Source organism: Apis florea, unplaced genomic scaffold, assembly GCF_048593485.1.
Source record: "Apis florea isolate Af1SG1 unplaced genomic scaffold, ASM4859348v1 contig_3203_pilon, whole genome shotgun sequence".
NCBI classification, from domain to species: Eukaryota; Metazoa; Arthropoda; class Insecta; order Hymenoptera; family Apidae; genus Apis; species Apis florea.
Window position 1 is genome coordinate 6,149,735 of NW_028256723.1, and position 6,088 is coordinate 6,155,822.

A 6,088-nucleotide genomic window follows, 5' to 3' on the forward strand; every position below is an offset into this window, starting at 1 on the left:
GGTAATCTCGTAATCAAATGTCCAAGTACGAAGTGGAAATTTAATCAAACTGAAACACACCGACCATCCATCCTCTCCCACTTTTGTTCACCGGCTAAACGGAAGTTACGTTCCGTCACTTCTTGAACCATCTCGTTAAAGCGGATAGAGATCTGATATTGATCTAATATTACAGATAATAATAAATAATATATTCTATTTTCGATTTATTGATGCAGATTCATCGTTCTTAAAAATAATGCAATGACGAAACTCGTGAATTTTTTTTTAGAGAAGAAAGAAAAGAAAAATTGTTTTTTTTTTTTTTTTTTAACTTTCTTTTCCAACTCTCCATATTCCTGTCCAAATCTTCTAGAGAACAGGTGACGCTTTTCCTTTCTCTTGTACAGACTTTACCGTGAGAATACAGAAAATGTCAAATTAAAAAAAAAAAAAAATATTACCTCTAATATTTTCGCTTTTTTATTCTCCATCTTTTTTCGTTTAAAACCCGTCGTTTCAAATTTTGTTTTCTTTTTTTTTTTTTTTTTCAATTGTCGCAATTATTTATTCGATGGAATCGAAAGGATAGAAAATTGAGAGTAATTTCGAAAATATTGGCAAAATGAAAATATGATGTCCGCCGATGCGGTGATTTGCTTTTTGTACGCGAAACTTTCAATATTTATAAATCTCGTTCCCATTGACCTGAATTCAAGCATTCATGATCACTCATGGTTATTCAATGTCACGTATAATATCTCACTTACCCGTTTTTTTTTTTTTTTTTGCATGTACAATCCGTTACAATCATTTATAAAGTTTTTCATAACGTGAGAAAGAAAAATGAAAAAAAAAAAAAAAGTTCCGCATATTCCGTTCCCTTCGTGCCAGTTTCTCTTCGACAAAATTTTATTTCTTTTTTAAGCAGTAATACATCAATATAATATATTTTTCATGATCGCTAAAATAATTAGAAAAAATATTTATGCACACCTTTATTTTTCTAATACCGTATTTTTTGTAATCGAAAATTCGTACCACTAAATAATACTGTTTATATAAATTTAATATACTCTATAATTTATATCATATTTATATTACGAAATCTATTTAAAATAGTCTTGAAATAAGTAAAATTTAATTTCCGCGCTTAATCCACGCTAATCCGTTAAAATCGATCAATAAGCGCAAACCGGAAACGGAGACGCGATTGAAGCTGCATCGATAAACGCAGCATGTTGAAAGGGAATGCAATTTCTGGCTTGTTATCGATCGCAATGTATCGGCTACAAACGGAACCTCACGCTTCCGGAATTCGGCCGATAATGATAATTGAACGCATCCGTGTACTCGAAGCCAATTTCTCCCGTGAATCTCGCTCAAATTTGTTTACCAATCAAAATATCCGGTGATCATTATATTTACGATATGTTCGGTTTCGTTTTATCGATTTTTCCTATCATCCTTTTGCAAATATTGGATCGAGCATTTCATAGAGAAGGGATAATTTGTTATTTATATTAGAAGTGGTCATATCACTTTGCAAATCTTATATTTCTTCGTGAAAAATAAAAAATAAATTTAGATTTATTTAGATTCAGATTTATAAATGATTTTCGGATCTGTTACTATCGATGTCATTAACGTCATCAAATTGCCTTTCTTTCGATATTTGCTTTATCTTTGAGAACAAAAAAAAAAAAAAAGACAAATTGGATTACATGTTAAAGAAAATATATTTTAACGTATTTACTTTTTTTTTTTATTAAGAAAAAAATTTCTTTCAACATTAATCTCGATAATTTTTTAATAATTATACTCGCAATAATAAGCTGGAAGAAATTAATTCGTACAAACAATTTCAAAGAAATATCTTCAACCATTTCGATGAAACATTTAAATGGCCACTCTTCGCCGATCAATTCCATTTAACCGAAACTCAATAATCCCATTAGATTAAACCACTTCCCCATTCATCTCGATATTAATTCAATTTAAAATTCATCCCATCCACGCCATAGCGAAGCGTTAAAATCTATGAAACCCGAGTTTCCGTCGAAAATCATCGACTGGAAAACGGAATTTTCCTTCCCGCTTGCCGTTCCGCTTGAAATTTATCATTGGATGGATACTTAACCGATTTACGATCCGACAAATTTACACCGCGATTCGTCACGTCCGTCGCGAATTTCGATAAACCGGTCAGCTTATAAAAGCCGACCGAAACGATGCGCGGCCGATAATGCAGCGACAGTCATGCACCGTGCCGCGTTTTGGTTAAGCGTGATCACGCTCGCGATCCTCTTGTTTTGGGCTGTAGAACGTGGAAACGCCACTTCGGACCCCGATCCCCGGAATATAATTTACATCATCAGCCATGGGAAAAAGAAACACAAAGGAACGATCATTGAGATCCACAGGCATCGACCGAAGCACAAGCTGAACGTCGTACTCGTCGATTCGTGAATAGATCTCGAACGGTGAGGTTAAAAGTGGGTATAGTCGATCGAGAAATATTCGTATGTAAGTGGAGATTGTGTGGAATTTTGAAGAAGATTTATGTTAGAACGAAGTGTTGATATATTCGTTTAATATTTTTGATTCTAACAGTCGAAACAAATAGAGAAATACGTGTGCAATAATGTTGATATATGAAAAATTGTGTTAATCGCGACATCTGTATTTCGATTAGATTACTAGTAACAATTAGGTATAGTTCGCATTCTATGCTTTCGTTTCGTTCGTAAAGAGAGGAGCAAACATGTCCCTAGAAAATTGAAATTGAAATTAAAGTTTATTTAAAGTTTGAGTCAGAGGAAGTGAGAGTACTATTCTCTCATTCTCTTTAATTGGCATTTTTGCATACCAAATTTTACGTTTGTTTTGGCATCCAGATATTGATATTATAAAAGTATCTCGCGAATATAACAACATTCTATATATTGGATACTTTGTGCTTTCAGAAATTTTTTTAAAGTGACGGAGAACCAGGAACTGAGGAAATAATACGAAATAAATACGAGTGCACAATGGACAATTGTAAAGTGTGTGAGATATAGTTATATAAAAATATGATGCTTCGTCGTTAAATGCATGCAAATGTTTAACGTCAAAAATAAATATTCGTATACGTTTACGTGTAATCCTATTTACCTACGGAGATTGATGAATATGTTTTGTTTCACGCGGTATTTCGTGCTTAAACGCACAAGTTTTCACGTTTCGTATAACTTACGGGTCAGTCTCTTTGTCGAGCGACATCATGCTCAACGACACTCGTAAGTTAAGCGTTTATTATAGAATTATATGCAATTCTAACGGTATGTAGGCGATCGTCCCACCATAGCAGGAACTTAACTATCATGCAGAGTGATAAATATTACAGTTATTACGCGTATGTATATGCAACAGTTGTTAAACAAGGGAACAAGAACTAGAAGAGTAAGATATTGCAAAAGTGAACCGATTCAAACGTTTCTTTCTCTTGGATTTAAAATATTCAAAGTAAGTTATGAAATGATATTTATTGTACAAAATCCTAAATCTCTTTTTTTTACAGGAATACTCTTGAAACGTTAATATTTTCCGAACGATAGGTACTTAAATCATCATGAGAATCGAAATGCAGTGGCAATCGAAGCGAGGTTAATCAATTAATCATCAATTCCTCCTCTTGGCAAACTTCCAATCCCTGAACGCGAATGATCCTGTGCTTTGTATTGCATGCTCCTCCACGATTTCACTTTCGTTCACGAGGGATATGGTTTCTGCTTGAAGAGCTAGTCACGAGGGATAAAGGAAGATAGAGATAGAGGGTTTCGTTTTGAGCTGAATATCTAAGAGAGGCGCAAAAGAGGTATAACGTGTAGGCAAGCTATTCAACAATTGATTGCATGGACAGAACGTAGTCGCAGGCAATGGACGTAGAATGTAGAAGACCAGCAGACCCGCAAACCCTATTTCTCTCTACTCTTATGTTTATCCATAGCTTCGCCATTGTTCATGATCAATCATAGACAACATGCAATATAGTGAGGACCAGCAGAGCTAAAAATTTCAAGTCTTATTCCGCTATTTTCATAGCTTTGCTTTTGACATTGTTTGAAATCTTCAGTTTCCAATGTTAATTAATTTCGCAACTCTTGTGTCCTAAAATCTGGAGATTTCATTTCGCCAATTCCACCATCCCTAGCTTTGCTTACGAACTGCTGAACATTGGATTAAAGTTTGAAACCTGCACTCAGCTAATTTTGCAATTCCTGACTTTCCTCTCTAGTAGATCTAAAGTCTCTGCCGCCAATTTCCCTAATTTTCCACAGCTCTATTCTCATCCTCCAGAAAATGTAGCGGATCAAATGGAATTTAAATTCTCAAATTTTCAATCCCACTGCCACTAGCTTCGAATAACTACTTATCCCATAATATTATCTAACCGCGGGAATATTACACTCGCAAAATGGTTGAATCAACAGAGAGCAAAGGAGCACCGGAAGCGTTCGGTCAAGGTAAGACGTTGCCTCTGCTCGCGGCGTATGCACATTCATTTCTCAACCGCGCTTTCCTCCGCTCTCGATGAAACGTTTTCCTTACCTATGGTTGAAGGCATCGGTTCTTCCATTAATTGCACCTTGCTCTTCGTTCTGCGTTTCCTCGCATTCGTTTCGCTTCTCGATGAGTTTGATAGCTCGTGGCTATGATGCTCGTCGAGAAATGAGTTTAACGACGAGTTCGTCGAAATTTCGTACGAATAGGTGGAGAGATTCGCCAATATCGATGGAACAATTTTTTTGCTTCGAATCTGGCTAATAACGTTGATTGCATAAAGGTTATGTGACTTTAAGAAAGAATATGTTTTGTTCGTATGAGTGATTCAAAGTGAATAAGAGTGAAAATAAAAGGATGAAAAGAAACTTGATTTAAACTGTTATTAAGATTGATATATATATATATACCCTTTGTCTCGACGAGGATAATCGCTGGTATTAAACTGGATTGTCACTGAACTTTAATCGAGATCAAATGTTTTGACCCTTTTATTGCCTTATGATCATTGTACAAACGTAGCGGATCTTATTATTTGGTAACATTAATACGTTATAAATAAAAGAATAATATGTTTCAATTTTGAAGATATATTAAATATAATTTTGATCTTATTTTAAATCGGATCTCGCAAAATGATCGAATCTCCAAATTTCCAGTATCAGACGAAACTGTATTGAAGTAACGATTAAATCATAAATTGATAGCTACGTTATTATCATAGTTTCGAAATTGGACAATTTATAATAATCAGATTACACCGCTACACGATGGATAATTACATATATTAATTACATTAGATAGCGGGCACGTCTTAATTTGAATTTCCTTGCATCGTCCATGTTACATTGTTAATTAATATAGAAAAATATAATTTCTTCAAAATTTGAAGAAATTAAATCGGGATAAAAATTTCGTTGTAAACTCGTCGAAGTTTATAATACGATTTGTAATACGCGCTATTTGTCGAAACCATATTATTTACCGATAATCGGCGGAAACACAACGACAGATCTGACCCAAAACCATAAAATTGCGTCGCATCGTTCTAGTCAATAACGTTCGAGTCGATAAAACATACGTGTATGTGTGCGCGTATGCATGCATGTATCCAACGTGTTCATCGTACCAGCGAATTTCTGATAGGCCAGAGCCACGCGGCTGTAACCGAGATTCACGGAACAGATGTTCCACGGCGAATTTCCGGCCGGATATTTATTAATTTCCGGCAGTGTCGTAGCTTCGCGTTGCTTTGTAATTAAGTTCACCTAGAGACTCGAAGGAAGGGAAGGAGGGACGAAGAGCGATGAATGTATAAATCTTGTGCCGAATCCGTGGACAAATTGCACGAATAACATCACCTGTCTTTAATGATTCGCCAATTTCTGGCTTTTGTCTGTAAAACGCGCGTGTATACATTTTTTTCCGTTGCTATTTTTGAGGTATTGTTCGTATTTTTATTTTAGTTCATGCAAGAACGTCCAGATGGCAGTAGCGACGTGCTTGTTTTAGAAATTCACGACGCGCTACGCGTGTATTTTCTTAGGTTTAATTTTCGATAAGT

The 6,088-nt window shown here is 35.2% G+C and overlaps 1 long non-coding RNA gene across 3 annotated transcripts; it reads left to right on the forward strand.

The window, feature by feature from the left end:
• Nucleotides 1-2,204: 2,204 nt before the first annotated feature.
• On the forward strand, nt 2,205-5,877 carry LOC105735508 (uncharacterized). Of its 3 annotated transcripts, none has more exons than XR_015293050.1 (3): nt 2,205-2,474; nt 2,946-3,486; nt 3,542-5,877. It is a non-coding gene; the product is annotated as an uncharacterized LOC105735508 (long non-coding RNA). The 3 variants fall into 3 exon arrangements; XR_001112096.3 differs by having other exon boundaries at nt 2,217-2,462; XR_015293049.1 differs by having other exon boundaries at nt 2,221-2,505.
• Nucleotides 5,878-6,088: the final 211 nt, after the last annotated feature.